The 21,282-nt window shown below is 51.8% G+C and overlaps 4 non-coding genes across 4 annotated transcripts; 2 read left to right on the top strand and 2 right to left on the bottom strand.

The window, feature by feature from the left end:
• Positions 1-246: 246 nt before the first annotated feature.
• On the top strand, positions 247-318 carry TRNAG-UCC. The gene has a single exon. It is a non-coding gene; the product is annotated as a tRNA-Gly (tRNA).
• A 1,393-nt stretch (positions 319-1,711) lies between these two features.
• On the bottom strand, positions 1,712-1,784 carry TRNAV-AAC. The gene has a single exon. It is a non-coding gene; the product is annotated as a tRNA-Val (tRNA).
• Positions 1,785-12,289: 10,505 nt separating this feature from the next.
• On the bottom strand, positions 12,290-12,362 carry TRNAV-AAC. The gene has a single exon. It is a non-coding gene; the product is annotated as a tRNA-Val (tRNA).
• A 7,530-nt stretch (positions 12,363-19,892) lies between these two features.
• On the top strand, positions 19,893-19,965 carry TRNAI-AAU. The gene has a single exon. It is a non-coding gene; the product is annotated as a tRNA-Ile (tRNA).
• Positions 19,966-21,282: the final 1,317 nt, after the last annotated feature.

The following is a 21,282-nucleotide window of genomic DNA, read 5'->3' as shown; positions in this document are numbered from 1 at the left end:
GGAGGGTGTCACTGCACAGTCTGAAATGGAAGGGAGGACCCTGGAAGGGAAGGGGAGGAACAGAAAATGGAGAGGAATGAAACAGAATAAACGCCTCTTCTCTCTCGCATCCCCAACCCAGCAAGAACAGTTATCAGTGGGGAAACTCCCCACCATGAACGGCAGAGACCACAGAGACATTTGCCTCATGCTGAGAAGTAAGGTGACCAGACACCAAGTGTGAAAAATCAGAGACTTTCACCAGATGCATTGGTGGTATAGTGGTGAGCATAGCTGCCTTCCAAGCAGTTGACCTGGGTTTGATTCCTAGCCAATGCAATGATGTGATGATTCCTTCCCTGGGAATTGGTTTAGTTTCAGTCACCTTGTATCAGTTTATCAATGGAATGAGAAAACCGGTGTCCCAAAACCCAACAGGTCATTAAACACCCAGTGGAGGAAGAAAGGGGTGGGACTATATAATGAGCAGTTGGAGTCATCCTGGTATTACAATGCTTGGTTCATTTTTTTTTTAAATTTCCTTTACTTCCCTCTCCCTGTTAGACTCAGAGCCTTTAAGGTCAGAAGGGACCAGTGTGATCATCTAGTCCGACCTGCTGCACCTTGCAGGCCAAAAGACCCCACCCACCCACTCCTGGAATAGACCCGGGAGGGGAGGCAGCTCCGTACACTGTCCCTACCCCAGGCAGCATATGGAGGCCCTCTGCTCCCCTCCCCAATGCGTGTGCAGAGATGTGCCAGCAGCACTAAGGTGGCTCCATGCCCACTCTACCTCCGTCCCTCCGTGCCGCTCCCAGAAGTGGCTGGCATGTCCCAGCATCCCCTGGAGTGGGGGGAGTGTCTCCACGTGCTGCCCCTGCCCCGAGCACCAACTCTGCAGCTCCCATTGGCCAGGAACTGTAGCCAATGGGAGCTCTGGGGGCAGCACCTGCAGACAGCAGCACACGGAGATCCCCTGGCCCCACTCATCTAGGAGCTGCTGCCAGAGGGTTGTGTGTACCAGTCACTTTGGGAGCTGCACCACCCCTCCTGCACCCCACCCCCACCCCCAGCACAGCGCCCACACCCAAATTTCCTCCCAGTGCTTTGCTTGTCTTCCTTTCACCAGAACCATCCTTCTTCTCCTGGGCTGCAAGTAGCCACCCCTGGGAAGCCAAGAGGCAGGCACAGGATTCTGCAAGGTAAGTGTCCCACAGTGCCGTGATGGACAGTGTGTTGAAGGTAAGTCTTCCCGAGGCACGATGAACTGCAATGCAGCGAACCACTGGCCAGGCGGTCCAGGCGAAGGGCATTCACTGGAGGTACAAGCTTGTGAGTGACTCCTGAGCACAGGGCCCCTTCCCCTTTTAAGGACCTGCTCCTCATGGCCTGCGACTGGAGATGACTTGGCTGCATCTGGTGGGTCACACTCCACCTTGGGCAGTGTCCATGCTCTGGGTGTGTGATCGCTGCCTAATGAGAGTCCCAGACACCTTGTCTATCTAGGAGCTCTTCTGATCTTCCAGCTGTTCAACCAGCCCCTTCATCCCACAAGCATTGCAGGAGGGAGCGGGAGGGGGAGGGGGAAAGCCACTTCACAGGCATTCAGAGAGGGAGAGGAGACAAAAATGGGAATGGGGGAAGTATAACAGACCTATTGAGCATAGAAATCACTGCTGCTCCTACAACAGCAGGGACAGGCCACTAGGAGCTGGGAAAAATTAAGCCATCATGTTTCTGCCTGGTTTTGAACCAGGGACCTTTTGCATGTTAGGCAAATGTGATAACCACTACACTACAGAAACTCTGTTGCAGGGATCTGCCCCTCCCTTCATAAGAACAGAAGAATGGCCAGACTGGGTCACACCAAAGGTCCATCCAACCCCATATCCTGTCTGCCAACAGTGACCAATGCCAGGTGCCCAGAGGGACTGAACCTAACAGGTAATGATCAAGTGATCTCTCTCCTGCCATCCATCTCCACCCTCTGACAAACAGAGGCTAGGGATACCATTCCTTACCCAGGCTGCCTAATAGCCATTAATGGACTTCACCTCTATTAATTTATCTGCAAAAATAATGAGGAGTACTTGTGGCACCTTAGAGACTAACAAACTTATTTGAGCATAAGCTTTCGTGGGCTAAAATCCACTTAATCAGATGCTTACAGTGGAAAATACAGCAGGAAGATATATATACACAGAGAACATGAAAAAATGGGTGTTGCCATCCACACTATAATGAGAGTGAGCAGTTAAGGTGAGCTATTATCAGCAGGAGAAAAAAACTTGTAGTGATAATCAGGATGGCCCATTTCCCACAGTTGACAAGAAGGTGTGAGTAACAGTAGGGAGACAAATAAACATGGGGAAATAGTTTTACTTTGTGTAATGACCCACCCACTCCCAGTCTTTATTCAAGCCTAATTTAATGGTGTCCAGTTTGCAAATTAATTCCAATTCAGCATCTCTCGTGGGAGTCTGTTGTTGAAGGTTTTTTGTTGTAATATTGTGACTTTTAGGTCTGTAATCGAGCTCCAGACCAACAACAGTGCACACGAATTATTCAGCAAGTATTTGAGGAGAACTGCAATGTCAGAGAGAATCATGAACTGCTCAGAGACCATTAATGTAGAGAAGCAGCAAAATTCATCAAACATAGAACTGGTTCTGACTTATTTCCTTGGTCTTAAAAGAGAACAACAAGGACCTGAGTCTCCTCCCTGTCAATAACCCCCTGCTCAGCCAATCAGGGTAGAGACTGAGGCGGAGGGTTCTCACCAGAGAGCCCAAAGGATGGCCCAGGTCACTGGTGGGGATCACTGCCCGAGCACTATTTCAGCCCCACATTTTTGGGTGGACCTCCCACAGTGGGAGCTGCAGAGCACTCCCCCGCAGCTGGCAGGAAGGAGCCCTAGCAGCTCTAATGGGAGCGCAGGGGAGGAATGACTCCCCCTTCTCTAGCTTCTCCCCGTGGGGCTCTGGGGAGCAGGGAGGGTTGTGTGATAAATTCCTGTAACCGTTCTGCCCCTCTGAGTTGGCAGCAACAAGGGCCGGGTTCAGTATCTAGGGGTTCTGTTTCAATAACACAACGCAAAACTGGCTCGAGCCCCCACCCAGTGACCTGGGACAATTACATACCACCCACCCCGGGCGCCTCTAGGGGGCAAAACTTCCCCTCTCGCAAGCAGGGAGTCTGAGCCGCTCCGCTCCACCAGCCATTCCATGAACCGCTCCAGTGGTCCCTGCAAACTGCTCTGCTGGGGCAGCAAAGAGCCACCAAATGTTCTGAGGTCTGGAGAAAAACGCCTTCTAGGGAGCTATTAAAAGAGCTCAACCTGTTTAGCTGATCAAAAGAAGATTGAAAGGTGACTTCACTGAAGTGTTGAAGTGCCTTAATGGAGAGAAAAGATTGGGTATTAAAGGGCTCTTGAATCGAGCAGAGAAAGGCCTAACAAGACCCAATGGCTGGAAGGTGAAAAGAGACAAATTCCTATTACAACTAAGGCACAAATATTCAACAGTCAGGATGATTCACCACAGGAACAAGCTACCAAGGAAAGTGGTGGATTCTCCATCTCCTGATGTCATTTCATGAAGACTAGATGCCTTTCTGGAATGTGTTTGCCCCCAAAGTAGCTCTTGTGTCCTACAGGAGGCCTGTGATATGCAGGGGGTCAGATTAGATGCTCTAATGGTCTCTTCTGGCCATAAAGTTGACTAATTTCTGAAAAACTGAGTGTAGCATTGGGAGCAGCGTCTGATGTTTCCCTGTCTAGCCGGCTTGCTGCCTAGAACGAACGCTCCTTGAGTGGGGTGATCCACAGGGAGTAGCTCAAACCTCCAAAGTGCCTGGCCAGCGGCAGGACATTAGCACAGCAAGGGAGGGGTGAGGCAGTGACATCACAAAGGCCTTTTGCAGGACCTCAGCCTATTGGTCCAAGGTGGTGGGGAGGTGGTGACCTCACAGAGAGATGCTGACATCAGCCAGGCAGGACAGGGGCAAGGGGCCAGGGAAACCTCAGAGACCCCTGTGGCTTTGCTCCAGCAAGTCTCCTTCTCCAGGTCTCTCTCTGAGGACTGAGGGAGTATTGGGGTTCACGGACGTGAGCGCCAGGAGGAACCTCTTTCGAGTTTTCTCCTTCCCTTGTAGTGATTTTACTAGAAAACAGCCGTCCCTGTTTAGAAGGTAAGAGCCTCCTCGAGATGTGAAACCTGTTCAGTCTGATCCATCTGGTGACAGGTCACTTCCATTCTCTATACCTCAGGCTCCTCCCCATCTGTCCAATGGGAACAGGGACAGTTCTCGAACTCTGGGCAGTCGGGAGCCTGAGTGAGAGAAGGGGCGATAAAGCCCTCTGTGAAGGAGAAAGGAGAGTTTCACGGTGTTTTAGCACCAAGGAATTCTAAAGTTTGCTAAAATGTCTAGTCTGTGGAAACAAGAAATGGTCGGGGCCAAACTTTTTAACCACTGCCTTTTCTAAAGCCCATTCAGGGATGTGAGTCCCTGTCTTTTAGGTACCTGGGGTTCTTTGCCAGCAGGAGAGAAGAGGTCCCTGCCTCCATTTTTGTGGCTTTAACAAACCAGGTGTTGTGCCCCAGTTCTCGTCTGAGATCCCTGAAAAAGAACATCTTCCCATCCATGAACAAGACAGGACCTATCTTTCAAAGGGGAACAAAGAGACCCCTGGGACTTGCAGACTAGCCAGCCTCACTTCCATAGCTAGAGAGATACTGCAATACATTCTTAAACACTCAGTTTGTCAGCAGCACCTACAGGATAATTTGGTTCTTAGGACGAGTGAGCATGGATTTGTCAAGAACAAATCATTCCAAACCAATCCTCTTTCCTTCTTTGGCAGGGTTCCAGGCCTAGTGGAGGTAGGTAAACAGTATGAATGATGATTTGGAAAATGGAGTGGAGAGTATCGTTCTAAAATGTGCGAATGACACCAAGCACTTTGGAGCACAGGACTGGAATTCAAAATGCCCTTAACAAATTGGAGACTTGGTCTTCTTGAGCCAAAGCCCATGGCTGGGCCCCTCTCTCTAGACTGGGCTGAAGTGAAACCCCAGAGCCAGACTCTCCTCCTCCTGGGCAGTGCGCTCTGACCTTGAATGCTCAGATGCTGCTTAGCGCTGTCAGAGCAGCTTTGGCTGGGGGATTCTCCCAGCACTTTCCAATAGTGGGAAGGTATGAAATCCCCATTTGCCTGCTGGGGACGGAGTCCTAGAGGGGGGAGCAACTTGCCCAGAGTCCCCCAGGAAAAGGAAAACAACCAGCAGTGGAACCAATAGGAAACCCAGCAATGGAACTCAGGAGACCTGGGAGTGTGCTAGGGTGACCAGATGTCCCAATTTTATAGGGACAGTCTCAATTCTGGGGTCTTTTTCTTATCTAGGATCCTATTACCCCCCCCCCTCTGTCCTGATTTTTCACACTTGCTGTCTGGTCACCCTCGGGTGTGCACATGTGTGGGTTCCAGCTGCTCCCTGCCCCCCTCATTGAAGCAGGTGTGCAGGGTTCCTGCCCTGGGAACTGCAGGGCACCAGTGGACATGGGTATGGCTGGAGGCAGGGCAGGGGCTGGCTGGAGGTAGGGTCTGGCTGCAAGCAGGGCAAGGGGTGCGGGGCTGGCTGGAGACAGAGGAGTGTGGGACTGACTGGCTTCAGGCAGGGGTGTGTGGCAGGAGTTGGCTGGAGACAGGGCAGGTTGTGCACGGCTGGGGGTGTGTGGGGGCTGGCTGGCTTTGGGTGGGGCCACAGGGGGGTGCGGCAGGACTTAGCTGGAGACAGGGCAGGGGGTGTGGCAGGGGCTGGCTGTGGGCTGGGGGTGTGGAGCTGGCTGCAGGCAGGGCAAGGAGGACGCGACTGGTGCGGGCAGGGCAAGGAGGACGCGGCTGGTGCGGGCAGGACGCGGCTGGTGCGGGCAGGGCAAGGAGGATGCGGTTGGTGCGGGCGGCTGGTGCGGGCAGGGCTGCAGGCAGGGCATGGGGTGCGGGGCTGGCTGCAGAGAGGGGCTGGCTGCGGGCAGGGCAAGGGGTGCGGGGCTGGCTGCAGACAGGGGCTGGCTGCAGGCAGGGCAGGGCGTGCGGGGCTGGCTGCAGACAGGGGCTGGCTGCGGGCAGGGCAGGGGGGTGCAGCAGGGGTTGGCTGGAGCCGGGGCGTGCGGGGCTGGCTGGAGACAGGGGCTGGCTGCAGGGAGGGCAGGGGGTGGAGGTCATGCAGAAAATGTCCTGAGAGGTATTTTAAGGTGAAGATAACACCATGGTTACCAGTTGACTGGCACATCCTGGGTTAAAGAAAGGAAGGGACCTGGAGTTAATAGTCTGAAGTATTTGTGTTACCAACCCTGTCACTGTCTGACCCCCCGTCAGTGTGGAGCAGGTGTGTACGTTGCTGTGTGGAACGCACAGACTCCTGCAGAGCAGGGGCAGCTGTTTCCAGGGCAGAGAGCCTGGCACTTAGGAGACTTTCTTGACTTGCTGTTTTGAAGCAATTCAGTAAAATAACGGTGGAGCTACAATGTCTGGTCCAAAATTTCAGCCCCCCCCCCCCCGGTGCAAAAACACTATTTTAGGATCTAAACAGGAGGCTTCCAGCGCTAGGACACCTGACCAGAGAGCTCAGTGGGGGCATAACAGCTGCTGACTCTGATGGTACGTCCAGACTACCAGCCAGATCGGCGGGTAGCAATCGACTTCCCGGAGTTCGTTATATCGCGTCTCATCTAGACGCGATATATCGAACCCCGAACGTGGTCCCGTCACTCTCCGGCTCGGGAGCACTGGGAAGACCCGACCGTGGAGGGGCCGTCGCTGGGGGGGGTCGGCCCCGCGCAGGCCCTGAACACGTCCTTATATCACTTCTGTGGCGGGAAAAGTGCTGAGGAGATGGAACGCTGAGGGCTGGTTTTGGCGGGAAAAACCGGTTTGGACTGGTTTGAGCCTGTCCCCTGATGGTAAACAAGTCCCCTCTCAGAGATGGAGTCCAGGGTTCAATAGTTCATATGCTCCAGATTGGATCTTATTGTAAAGCCAGTGATTTACCTCATAAACATCTTATTAACCAACTCATTGAACCTATTGAACTGTTCATACTTCTCACACCTAACAATGAGATAAAAAAACAACAACACAGACAAACCTTATCGGTAACAGCTAATGTCCTAACTGGGAAATCAGCAGCGGTTTGTAGCGGGGGGAGCGCACAGTCTGAATGTGTATGACCCGACCCCAGCCCCCAGCCCCACATAGCAGTGGGGCTTGGCACTCTCTGTGCATTGGTGTGGTGGCTGAGTGGTTCACCAAGCAGTGACAATCCAAGGAGGTTCCCTGAGTCAGTCTCACTCCTGAGGAGCTTCTGCACCAAAAAAATTCTGTGCACAATATTTTAAAATTCTGCAAATTTTATTTGTCAATAAATAAATGTGGAGGCTCCAGCACTGCAGGGGGGAGCACAGGCTGCTGGATGCACGGAGGTGGGAGATCACCCTGCAGCCCCCTCTCCCCTCCAGTGAAACAGACTTGGTGGTGGGGCTGCACCTCTCTGCTGCCTACTTCAGGAGCCCCAAAAAGACTCCCCAGAACTGCTCATGAGGGGCACATGTGCCTTCCCTTTGCTTCCCCATCAGGAAGTCAGAAAGCCTGAGCAGCTGGCCCCGGGCAATTTGAAAGGGCCCGGGGGCTCCTGCCACCACTACCGGCAGCACAGCAGGACTAAAGTGGATTCCTGCCCACCCTCGTTCCGCACGGCACACCACTCCCAGAAGCATCTGGCATATCCCTGCGGCCCCCGTGGGGTGTGTCTCTCGCACGCTGCCCCCACCCCAAGTGCCAACTCTGCCATTGGAACTGCGGCAATGGGAGCTGCAGGGGTGGTGCCAGCGGGCAGTGGTGCCAGGAGACCCACGCCCCCCGGGCCTCCTCCATGTAGGAGTTGCTGCCAGATCGGGGTGTGGGTCACTTTCGGGAGCTGCGCAAAATAGGTGCCACACCCTAACCCTCTGCCACAGCCCAGATCACACACCCCGCCCACAGCCAAACTCCCTCTCAGAGCCCACCCCTGCCCCCCAACTCCCTGCCCCAGCCCAGAGCCCACATCCAAACTCCCTCCCAGGGTCCACCCCCCACCTCCCCTGCACCCCAACCCCCTTTCCAGCCCACAGCCTGCACCTCATGTACCCAAACTCCCCCGCAGTGCTTTGGGGGGGCGGCAAGGAAGGACGGGCAGGACTTGGACCAGTTCTGGGCATCACCAAAAGTTATATAAACCTGGTGACGCTGAGCTGGAGCCCTAGTCACTGCACATCTCTCTCCTTACACAGGGGGACTCTGTGGGGCAGGGCGCTGCTGGGGGTTTATTCCGTCCTTTAATGGCTGTGGAAGAGTGAACAGGGAGAGAATTTGCTCCTCTGTTCTCTGCAGAACACATGCAGGCAGCGGGATTATTTCCAGGGCTGTAACAAAACACAAGCTAGCAGAGGGGGGAAGGGATTTCCTGCAGGATGGATTCCCAGTGCAGCTCCCAAGCTGTGCCCTGGCGAGCTGTGCCCAGGGGATTTAGATGCTTTATGTAAGGGGACTGTTGCCCCCTTACTAACATTCAGTGGGGGTGTTTGGTTGCTAGCTCCCAGCACTAAAAAGGGAGGGGTCGATGGGAAATCAGGAGCCTGAGACTGACAGTCCCCAGGAACAATGTGGAGAGACCAATGCTCCAGGTCAGCCTGATTGACAGGGCAGGCAGGCTATTCAAGGAGTCAGGAGGCCAGGGGGGTCCCATCCTCCCTGTGAGCTGGAATTGTCTGAGTCACATGGAGTGGGGCCGAGCTAAGGAGAGAGCAGGGGACCCAAGCTGAGCTGATGGTAGCAGAGCTGCAGCCCCAAAGCCAGAGCACAGCCCAGAGAGAGCAGCCCTGCCCTGGGAGCAGAGCTGTAACAACTGGAGCCAGAGAGGCCAGACAAGCAGCCCAGGGAGCTGAAGGCAGAGCAGCAGCAGCAGCCGTGCTGAGGCAGAGCGGAGCTGGAGCAGTCCGGAGCTGGGTGCGGTGAGCAGCTGGGGAGAGCGAGGGGGACCCCGGGCAGTGGGCCCAGCACAAGGAGACGCCTCAGCCAAGAGGCCCTGCAGGCCAGACTTGGAGGGGGATCGTAACCCTGACAGGGCGGGGGTGATGCTGGGGAGAAGGGTCCTGCCACCCAGAGCCAGAGAGTGTGTGGCCACCGCCAGAGCAAGTGTCCAACCTGCAGCGTCCCTGCAGCACAGCCAGGGCATGAGGAGCGGCCTGGGACCTACAAAGAACAGACTGTGAAGTGCCCTGATGTCCAGAGACACTTTTTGTGATGGTCCCTGCCACAGAGCGGGGTGATGTGTTTTCCTTTTACCTTTCCCATTTTTTCTTATTTTTTAAATTTTATTAATTAAATAACTTGTATTTGCTTTAAATTGTATGATGTGATCAGTGGGTCAGGAAGGTGCGCAGTGCAAAGAGAGGGACACCCTAGCCCCTGTCCTGGGTGACCACAGAAGGGTTGGGGGGGTCAAGTCCCCCAGGAATCCTGGGCCAGGCCTTGTTGGGGTTACGAGGACTCTGCCAGACAGGAGAGTGGAAGGGGAGTCCTCAAGGGCAGGGAGGCCTCTGGGTAAAGGAAGTGGGAGCGAGGACTCAGTTCCTTTTGCCAGCCCACTTCACCGGGGTAGTGCAGAAGCCAGGAAAGTTCCCCACAATAGCAGGACCATTCCCCCACTTACATCTAGATACAGTACCAGGCACGTAGAAGGATTTCCCCTTCTGAGTCATGGAAGCAGAAATTGACTTTTCCTTTCCAAATTTAGCTAATGTTCAGAAAGAGAATCTAGCACCTGCCTTCCAGACTTGAACACCTCAAAATTCAGGAGTGCTGGAGCTCAATTTGGGCAGCTGTTACTTCATTTCTCCCAAATCAAAAATACTGATCCACTGTCATTTGCTGTAGAAAAAGTAGGATAAAATTGAGCAAGAAATGCTTCCCAGGGGTTATTAGGACTGGAATTGCTATTTTCAACAGCCATTGCCATTTTTTTCTAGTTTTGTTTGTTTGAAAGGAAAACAGTGATATTGCACTGGCAAATTCCCCATAGAAACAAAGAATAATAAAGGCACCTCAACTTTTCCTCATTTATGGAGGACAGTCTTATAATATGCATCCAGGTATCCTCCAATCACACAAGCTGAAAATTGTTCCATTTTACTGCAGTTCTGTAACCATATGGGAACCAATCCTGTCTGTGCTCTGTGCACATCCAAAATTCCTGCTGAATGACCCGCCCTGGGAGCAAGTTACCAGTGACCCAGGGCTGGGGTGGAAGGAGGGTGCAGTTTGGGGGGAGCACCCAGGCCTGGGGCGGAAGGGGGTGTGTGGGTTGGGGAGCATTGGTGGGGGGGGAAGGGGAGAGCCCAGATCTGGGGCAGCACAGGATGTGGGGGGGGAGCCCAGGGCTGGAATGGCAGGGGGGTGTGGGTTGGGCGGGGGAAGAGCCCAGGGGTGGAGTGGCAGCGGGGATGCAGGTTTGGGGAGGCCCAGAGCTGCGGCAGCGGGTGCAGGTTGGGGGGAGCCCAGGGCTCGGGCAGCAGGAGGGTGTGAGGGGGAGCCCAGGGCTGGGATAGGGGCAGCCAAATTTTTTTTTGCTTAGGGCGGCAAAAAACCTAGAGCCGAGCCTGCCTCCACGCACTGTGAAGTAGGTAGGAGCGGAACATTATTATCCCTACTCGAAAGAGGGAGAAGCTGAGGCTGAGAAAGGAGAATTGAGTTGTCTGAGGTCACACAGCCAGTCAGTGGCAGAGTTGGGAATAGGACCTGGAGAAGGAGACTTGCTGCAGCAAAGCCACAGGGGTCTCTGAGGTTTCCCTGGCCCCTCGCCCCTGTCCTGCCTGGCTGATGTCAGCATCTCTCTGTGAGGTCACCCCTCCCCATCACCTTGGACCAATAGGCTGAGGTCCTGCCAAAGGCCTTTGTGATGTCACTGCCGCACCCCTCCCTTGCTGTGCCAATGTCCTGCCCCTGGCCAGGCACTTTGGAGGTTTGAGCTACTCCCTGTGGATCACCCCACTCAAGGAGCGTTTGTTCTAGGCAGCAAGCCGGCTAGACAGGGAAACATCAGACGCTGCTCCCAAAGCTACACTCGGTTTTTCAGAAATTAGTCGACTTTATGGCCAGAAGAGACCATTAGAGCATCTAATCTGACCCCCTGCATATCACAGGCCTCCTGTAGGACACAATAGTGAGTTTATTACGCAGAGTCCACCCCTCCCTCACTGTGAATAGTACATGAACCAGCCTTGTAATGGAGCTGAGATTTCCCAAGAACTTCAAGCAAAATACACCAGTTTCATAAAACAGATTTATGAACTACGGAAAAATGGAGTTTTAAGGATTATAAGTGGTAGGCATAAAAGATCAAAGTAAGTTACCATGGAAATTAAAGATAAATTCACAATCTAAACTTTACACCTTATTACGCTAGGCCGTAGTTCGGTTATGCCACAGGAAGGCTTAATGCTCGAGCTGCAGTGCATGCTGGGCAGGCTCTAGGCCGGGCTCCCCATGGCAGGAGAGAAGAAGACGACTCGGCCCCTGGAAGGGCAGGCTGGGGCTTCCTGGATCCCATTTGCTCACAGCCAGTGCCCTGCCTCCACTCCCAAGTCATTAATGGCTCCCCCAGGTCAGCCAGAATGGAGCAGCGGTTTTCACTCCACCAAGTCCACTTATGGCTTACAGGCAACTCCCTGACCCACCATCTTGGCCAGAAAGGAGCCCACTCAGCCTCACCATTGCTGCTTTTCCTTCCCCCCAGAACCCCGCTTCTCCTGGGCTGCAAGGAGCCATCCCTGGGATGCCAACAGGCAGGCACAGGATTCTGCCTCCCAGCAGCCAACCGCACCTCCCCCGGCTTTGCAGAACGAATGGTGATGCTCTACTAACCCCATTTAGCCGCAATGATGTGCTTACTTTCTGCCCTGCCTTTCTCAGCTTGACTTTCCTCTTTTGCCCCATTCCTGCCTCACTTCCTCCTTTGGCAAGTCACGCAGAGGAGGCCAGCAGGAAGAGCCGGCCTCCACCGGCCAACCTCCCAGGGCAGAGGAGGCCAAGCCTCAAGCCTCCAAAAGGTGACACGCCGCACTCCTCTAGGTTCTCCAGCCTGACGCCAAGGTGCTTTCTCCACTGCTGTCAGCACCCTCTGTCATGCAGGGGTTGGAGTTATCCCAGGGACAGGCCAATAGGAGAAGGAGGAGGCCTTCCTGAACAGCAAGGGGATCTGGGAAAAGGAAGCCAGCATGTTTCTGCCTGGTTTTGGACCAGGGACCTTTTGCATGTTAAGCAAACGTGATAACCACTACACTACAGAAACTCCATCTGCTTGGCTTTTGCTCACCCTGGCACAGACTGATGGACAAACCTGGAGAAAGTGGTGACAGACTTGGGGCCCAGCAGTGCAACGGAAGGCAGTGGACAGAGCCACCCTCGCCTTGAAGCTTCAGCTCATTAAACCACATCTTCAGTCGCTGATGGCCAATGAGAGACCGACATCGCTTGCTATTTTAGCACTTGGAAATGCCATTGGTCAGTCACTGGATCTCTGTAATGCTGTTACAGAACAAAGGAAAATAGAATCTCAGTGTGACATTCTATACCTTTCGGGGAGCGGCTGTAACCCCCATAATCATCGTGATCTTACATAGAGAGCATGACTTGTAAGGTATCAGGGAAAGGATATGATCTGCTGAAAGTCACTTCTCTACCCATAGATGTATACCATTCATGCATATGAAGTTATGAGAATTGTGCAGTGTGGTTGTCACTGTGCTGTAAGGTGGGGGAGTCAGCCAAATATTAGCTCCCCAGTGGCAACAGCAAGGAAAGTAACCAACACCAGGACAGGGTGTCAAACAACCCATCGACAGCCATTGCCCAGCAAGGGAGCTACAATGCAATGACTCACCTGCATGAGGACACCCCAGGGGAATTGCTCAGACTTGCTTGGAGAGACGCAGTGATGCTCACCTGACTCTGAAGGGGGGGCAAAGCCATGAGGGAAGAAAGGACATGATAAAAGAAGAGACATTTGCCATGCTTTATCTCTCTCTGCCACCTGCGTCTACAGACACCCCCACACCAAGCAACTGAAGCGCTGATGAAAGGGGAGAGCCTGGCTGAAAAGCCACCAGCCAGCCTGTGGTGAGAAGCATCTAAGTTTGTAAGGGTACTGAAAGGGTTAAGATCAGCTTAGAATTTAAAGCAATGAGGAGTCCGGTGGCACCTTAAGGACTAACAGATTTATTTGGGCATAAGCGTTCGTGGGTAAAAAGCCCACTTCTTCAGATGCATGGAGTGAAAATTGCAGATAGAGGCATAAATATAGATTGGAACATGAAGTGACGGGAGTTACCGTACAAGGGGAGAACCAGTGTTGAAGGCTAATTCAGTCAGGGTGGATGTGGTCCTCTCCCCATAATTGATGGGGAGGTGTCAATACCAAGAGAGGGAAAATTGCTTTTGTTGCGAGCCAGCTACTCCCAGTCCTTATTCAAGCTCAAATTAATGGTGTTAAGTTTGCAAATCAATTGTAACTCTGCAATTTCTCTTTGAAGTCTGTTTTAGAAGTTTTTTTGAATGGCTACTTTGAATTATTGGGTGTGAATGTGTAAATGTGCTAATGACTATACAAGTCCCATATGGTCTTGTGATTTGGATTCCTGGTTTTTCACCCAGGCGGCCTGGGTTCAATTCCCACTGTGGGAACAATGCAGAGCTTCTGCTCAGAGGGGAGGCAGGAAATGAAAGGAATGGGAAGGGATCCTGCCAGCAGGGGAGTTGGACAGTGTTGGGAGGGGACCCCAGAAGTGGGGGTGGGGCAGTGGTCTGGGGGGAGATGAGGGAAGGATCCCAGCTCTGTGGGAAGTTGACATTCTGGAGAGCACAGGCCTGGCATGCGGGGTGGGAAGAGTGAGTGTGTCCCTCTAAACTCACCACCGGCAGACTAGGCAGGCTTGGAAGAATTACGTATTTGTTGGTAAATGTCAATTTCTATGTAAACACATGACCCAATGGCAAAATCTTTCCATCGATAATAATCAAAACTAACAGATGGACAAAGTAAGAAACATGTTGCTTGAGAACTTATCCTAATCTAATCCTCTAGGGTTCCCTTTTGCCTTAGGCACCACCACATGGGCATTTCATATCCCTCCTCATTTTCACACAGACACACAATTTCCTTTGCACAGATCCATGAACAGCAAAACCTCCCTGTGTCTATTGTCTGAGCCAGGGCATTCGATTCCACTGAAACCTTCTCTCCTGCAATGGCAATGGTCAGACAGAGGGGATGCATCCACCTTCCCCCTGGCAGTGAGATATTCACTCTCCTCTTCATGCTGCTGTTGTTATTCCATGAACCATCAAGGATGGAATAAAAAGCTGAGTTTACTCCAGGGTGAGGAAAGAAAGTAGCCACCAACGCCCTCAAAAATCTCAATGCCCAGAGAAAACCTGCCTCTGTTATTGGACTCCCAGAGGTGCTGGCAATACAATGGGAAAAGGGACTGTCTGAATTGCCAGGGCAGGGAATGAACAATCTACAGCAACATCATTAACCACAAACACACTGTAGCCATGCTCCAGCCACTGGGGAAATGGGCAGGAATTCTTGCTGTTCAGCCATGGCCACACGTACAGAGCTGCACAGCAGTGAGTGTGCTGGGGAAGCTGGTCTGAGCAAACAATTTGTAATGACCCTTCAGTGAGAACAGAACCAGAGTGTAGAAAGGCCCCTGTGTTAACTGGTTGTGGCTGAGGCCTTAGGTAGCTGGGCTAGAAAACCATGGGGGTCTTTCTGTGAAGGTTTGATCCTTGCCAGCTCGGCAAGGCTGGTGTGTGGTGTCTCCATGGCTGCACTTCCAGGGTCTGATCACAACAGTGCCATAGGGAGCCAAGCCTAGACATATTCAGAGGCTAAGGCCAGGTCAATGTTTCAAACAGTGAGTCTAGGCTGCTGCAGCTCAGTAATGGAGATGCTCTATGCCAGGGTTTCTCAAACGTCCTTTCACTGCAACCTCCTTCTGCCAAAATAACTTAATACGTAGCCCTGGAAAGAGGGACTAAGCCCCTCCACTTGTGGGGGGGAGGGCAAAGCCTGAGGGATTCAGCCCTGGGTAAGGGGGCCTCAGACTTTTGGCTCCAGCCCCAGGACCCAACAAGTCTAATGCCACCCCTGGTGACCCCATTAAAACAAGGTCACGACCCACTTTGCGGTCCTGACCCACAGCTTGAGAACCACTGCTCCATGCTGAGGGGGGAGAGTTTTCCTGTTGGTGTAGTCAATCCACTTCCCCAGGAGGTGGCAGCTCTGTCATGGGGAGAAGCTATATCAGTGGGTGTGCAAGCTGTGGTGTTTACCACATTTAAGAAGTTTAATCAAACCCCATTTTTAAAACCACCTGTGGTCTGCGAATGACAAAGGAGCTCGATGAAGCAGGGTCTGTCCTTCAAAGTCCTGGAGACCACAATTCCATATTCCTGTTGTAATGGGGGTATAGCTCAGTGATAGAGTGTTTGATGGCAGATCAAGTGGTCCTTTGTTCAAACCCAGATGCCCTCTTAAAAAAAAAGAAAAAAAAATTCTTTTTCATTATGTTCAGGAGCTCCACCATACAAGGATGCTTGAAATGAATGTGAACACTCAATATTTCACTGTCCAAATGCATAAAAACCTAGCAAACCTGTCCATCAGCTGAAATCAGTTCCAATCCTCTAAGTGTCTAGTTTATGTTTTCATCAATTAAACAAAGGTATCATTCCCTGAAGCAGAGCACAAGTTTGAAATACAGGCAGCATAGAGCCAATATTCATAATGTCAATTACAAAAAAACGATACCCATCTAGAGATAGCATCATTATAATCAGCCAATCAGAACCTCTCCATAGATCCCCTTACATTACCACTTCTCTGTAATATTGGCTGCAAATATAGAACAGTGGTCACAACGGTGATCTATACAGTTACAGATTATGTCAATAACGTCACAGCAGGTGACACGGCATCAGGGAGACTGATACTGGAATACTGCCTCCAGTTTTGGTGTCCTCATTTGAAAAAGATGTTGTGAAATTGGAGCTGGGGTAGCAAAGAGCCACCTAATGTTCTGAGGGCTGGAGAAAAATACCTTCTAGTGAGCTATTGAAAGAGCTCAACCTGATTAGCTGATCAAAAGAAGATTGAAAGGTGACTTCATTGAAGTGCTGAAATGGAGAGAAAAGATTGGGTATTTAAGGGCTCTTTAATCTAGCAGAGAAAGGCATAAGAAGACCCAATGGCTGGAAGGTGAAAAGAGACAAATTCATATTACAACTAAGGCACAAAAAATTCAACAGCGAGGATGATTCACCACAGGAACAAGCTACCAAGGAAAGTGGTGGATTCTCCATCTCCTGATGTCATTTCATGAAGACCAGATGCCTTTCTGGAATGTGTTTGCCCCAAAAGTAGCTCTTGTGTCCTACAGGAGGCCTGTGATATGCAGGGGTCAGATTAGATGCTCTAATGGTCTCTTCTGGCCATAAAGTCGACTAATTTCTGAAAAACTGAGTGTAGCACTGGGAGCAGCGTCTGATGTTTTCCTGTCTAGCCGGCTTGCTGCCTAGAACGAACGCTCCTCGAGTGGGGTGATCCCCAGGGAGTAGCTCAAACCTCCAAAGTGCCTGGCCAGGAGCAGGACATTGGCACAGCAAGGGAGGGGTGTGGCAGTGACATCACAAAGGCCTTTTGCAGGACCTCAGACTATTGGTCCAAGGTGGTGGGGAGGTGGTGACCTCACAGAGAGATGCTGACATCAGCCAGGCAGGACGGGGCGAGGGGCCAGAGAAACCTCAGAGACCCCTGTGGCTTTGCTCCAGCAAGTCTCCTTCTCCAGGTCTCTCTGAGGACTGAGAGAGTATTCGGGCTCACGGACGTGAGCGCCAGGAGGAACCTCTTTCGAGTTTTCTCCTTCCCTTGTAGTGATTTTACTAGAAAACAACCGTCCCTGTTTAGAAGGTAAGAGCCTCCTCGAGGTCTGAAACCTGTTCAGTCTGATCCATCTGGTGACAGGTCACTTCCCTTCTCTGTACCTCCAGGCCTAGTGGAGGTGGGTAAACAGTAGATGGGATCTATCTTGGGGTCACTAAGGCTTTTGACACAGTCCCGCAGGACATTCTCACAAGCAAACCAGGGAAATGCGGTCTAGATGCAATCAGTGACATGTGGGGGCAGAGCTGGTTGAAAGCCCAGACTCCAAGGGCCCTTCTCCATGGTTGGCTGCCCAACGGAGAGGGGGGACCTAGTGGGTCCGGCAGGGATCAGTCCGGGGTCCGGTACTATTCAATAGTTTCATGAATGATTTGGAAAATGGAGTGGAGAGCATGCTTCTAAAATGTGCAGCTGACACCAAGCACTTTGGAGCTCAGGACTGGAATTCAAAACGCCCATAACAAATTGGAGACTTGGTCTTCTTGAGCCAAACCCCATGGCTGGGCCCCTCTCTCTAGACTGGGCTGAAGTGAAACCCCAGAGCCAAACACTCCTCCTCCTGGGCAGTGCGCTCCGACCTTGAATGGTCAGATGCTGCTTAGCGCTGTCAGAGCAGCTTTGGCTGGGGGATTCTCCCAGCACTTTCCAATAGCCGGAAGGTACGAAATCCCCATTTGACTGCTGGGAACAGAGCCCTAGAGGGGGGGGCAACTTGCCCAAAGTCCCACCGGAAAAGGAAAACAACCAGCAGTGGAACCAATAGGGGTGTCAGGATCTTGGAGGCACTGTCACCCCCACACTAGGGCGGTGTTATGCACCCCCTGCTGCTGGCCGAGTTTCTCCGTCCCTTGGCAATAAGACAGTCTAGAACCCCAACCAGGGTTATTGTATCTGCTACCCAAGATCCATAAACCTGGAAATCCTGGATGCCCCATCATCTCAGGCATTGGCACCCTGACAGCAGGATTGTCTGGCTATGTAGACGCTCCATCATCATTCCACACAAAGATGGACTACAAGCCGTCAGGAACAGTATCCCTGATAATGTCACAGCTGAACTTTGTGACTTTGTCCTCACCCATAACTATTTCACATTTGGGGACAATGTGTACCTTCAAGTCAGCGGCACCGTTATGGGTACTCACATGGCCCCACAGTATGCCAACATTTTTATGGCTGACTTAGAACAACGCTTCCTCAGCTCTCGTCCCCTAATGCCCCTACTCTACTTGTGCTACACTGATGACATCTTCATCATCTGGTCCCATGGAAAAGAAAACCCTTGAGGAATTCCACCATGATTTCAACAATTTCCATCCCACCTACAACCTCTGCCTGGACCAGTCCACACAAGAGATCCACTTCCTGGACACTACTGTGCTAATAAGCAATGGTCACATAAACACCACCCTATACCGGAAACATACTGAACGCTATACTTACCTACATGTCTCCAGCTTTCACCCAGACCACATCACACAATCCATTGTCTACAGCCAAGCTCTAAGATACAATCGCATTTGCTCCAACCCCTCAGATAGAGACAAACACCTACAAGATCTCTATCAAGCGTTCTTACAACTACACTACCCACCTGCTGAAGTGAAGAAGCAGATTGACAGAGCCAGAAGAGTACCCAGAAGTCACCTACTACAGGACAGGCCCAACAAAGAAAGGAACAGAACCCCACTAGCCGTCACCTTCAGCCCCCAACTAAAACCTCTCCAGTGCATCATCAAGGATCTACAACCCATCCTGAAGGACAATCCCTCACTCTCACAGATCTTGGGAGACAGGTCAGTCCTTGCTTACTGACAGCCACCCAACCTGAAGCAAATACTTACCAGCAACCACACAACAAAAACACTAACCCAGGAACCTATCCTTGCAACAAAGCCCATTGCCAACTCTCTCCCCATATCTGTTCAGGGGACACCATCATAGGACCTAATCACATCAGCCATGCCATCAGGGGCTCATTCACCTGCACATCTACCAATGTGATATGTGCCATCATGTGCCAGCAATGCCTCTCTGCCATGTACATTGGCCAAACCAGAGAGTCTCTACATAAAAGAATAAATGGACACAAATCAGACATCAAGAATTATAACATTCAAACACAGCCAGAGAACACTTCAATCTCCCTGGTCACTCGATTACAGACCTAAAAGTCGCAATATTACAACAAAAAACCTTCAACAACAGACTCCCACGAGAGATGCTGAATTGGAATTAATTTGCAAACTGGACACCATTAAATTAGGCTTGAATAAAGACTGGGAGTGGGTGGGTCATTACACAAAGTAAAACTATCTCCCCATGTTTATTTGTCCCCCTACTGTTACTCACACCTTCTTGTCAACTGTGGGAAATGGGCCATCCTGATTGTCACTACAGGTTTTTTTCTCCTGCTGATAATAGCTGACCTTAACTGCTCACTCTCATTATAGTGCGGATGGCAACACCCATTTTTTCATGTTCTCTGTGTATATATATCTTCCTGTTGTATTTTCCACTGTAAGCATCTGATTAAGTGGATTTTAGCCCACGAAAGCTTATGCTCAAATAAGTTTGTTAGTCTCTAAGGTGCCACAAGTACTCCTCATTATTTTTGCAGATAAATTCATGGAGGTGAAGTCCATTAATGGCTATTAGGCAGCCTGGGTAAGGAATGGTGTCCCTAGCCTCTGTTTGTCAGAGGGTGGAGATGGATGGCAGGAGAGAGATCACTTGATCATTGCCTGTTAGGTTCAGTCCCTCTGGGGCACCTGGCATTGGCCACTGTTGGCAGATAGGATATGGGGTTGTATGGACCTTTGGTCTGGCCATTGTTCTGTTCTTATGAAGGGAAGGGCAGAGCCCTGCACCAGAGTTTCTGTAGTGTAGTGGTTATCACGTTTGCCTAATACGCAAAAGGTTCCTGGTTCAAAACCAGGCAGAAACATGATGGCTTAATTTTTCCCAACTCCGAGTGGCCTGTCCCTGCTGTTGTAGGAGCAGCAGTGATTTCTATGCTCAATAGGTCTGTTATACTTCCCCCATTCCCATTTTTGTCTCCTCTTCCTCTCTGAATGCCTGTGAAGTGGCTTTCCCCCTCCCCCGCAATGCTTGTGGGATGAAGGGGCTGGTTGAAGATCAGAAGAGCTCCTAGATAGACAAGGTGTCTGGGACTCTCATTAGGCAGCACTCACACACCCAGAGCATGGACATTGCCCAAGGTGGAGTGTGACCCACCAGATGCAGCCAAGTCATCTCCAGTCGCAGGCCATGAGGAGGAGGTCCTTAAAAGGGGAAGGGGCCCTGTGTTCAGGAGTCACTCACAAGCTTGTACCTCCAGTGAATGCCCTTCGCCCCGACCGCCTGGCCAGTGGTTCGCTGCATTGCAGTTCATTGTGCCTCAGGAAGACTTACCTTCATCGCACTGTCCATCGCGGCACTGTGGGACAATTACCTTGCAGAATCCTGTGCCTGCCTCTTGGCTTCCCAGGGGTGGCTACTTGCAGCCCAGGAGAAGAAGGATGGTTCTGGTGAAAGGACGACAAGCAAAGCTCTGGGAGGAAATTTGGGTGTGGGCTCTGCGCTGGGGGTGGGGGTGGGGTGCAGGAGGGGTGGTGCAGCTCCCAAAGTGACCGGTACACACAACCCTCTGGCAGCAGCTCCTAGATGAGTGGCGCCAGGGGATCTCCATGTGCTGGTGTCTGCAGGTGCTGCCCCCAGAGCTCCCATTGGCTACAGACACTCCCCCCACCCCAGGGGATGCTGGGACATGCCAGCCACTTCTGGGAGCGGCACGGAGGGACGGAGGCGGAGTGGGCATGGAGCCACCTTAGTGCTCCTGGGACATCTCTGCACACCCGTTGGGGGAGGGGAGCAGAGGGCCTCCATGTGCTGCCTGGGGTAGGGGCAGAGCATGGAGCTGCCTCCCCTCCCGGGTCTATTACAGGAGTGGGTGGGTGGGGTCTTTTGGCTTGCAAGGTGCAGCAGGTCAGACTAGATGATCACACTGGTCCCTTTTGACCTTAAAGGCTCTGAGTCTAACAGGGAGAGGGAAGTAAAGGAAATTAAAAATAAATAAATAAACCAAGCATTGTAATACCAGGATGACTCCAACTGCTCATTGTATAGTCCCACCCCTTTCTTCCTCCACTGGGTGTTTAATGACCTGTTGGGATTTGGGACACTGATTCTTTCATTCCATTGATAAACTGAAACAATGTGACTGAAATTAAACCAATTCCCAGTGGAGGAATCATCACATCAT

The sequence above is a fragment of the Mauremys mutica genome, unplaced genomic scaffold (assembly GCF_020497125.1).
Source record: "Mauremys mutica isolate MM-2020 ecotype Southern unplaced genomic scaffold, ASM2049712v1 Super-Scaffold_100036, whole genome shotgun sequence".
Taxonomy (NCBI): Eukaryota; Metazoa; Chordata; order Testudines; family Geoemydidae; genus Mauremys; species Mauremys mutica.
This window is presented reverse-complemented; position numbering and strand designations above follow the sequence as displayed.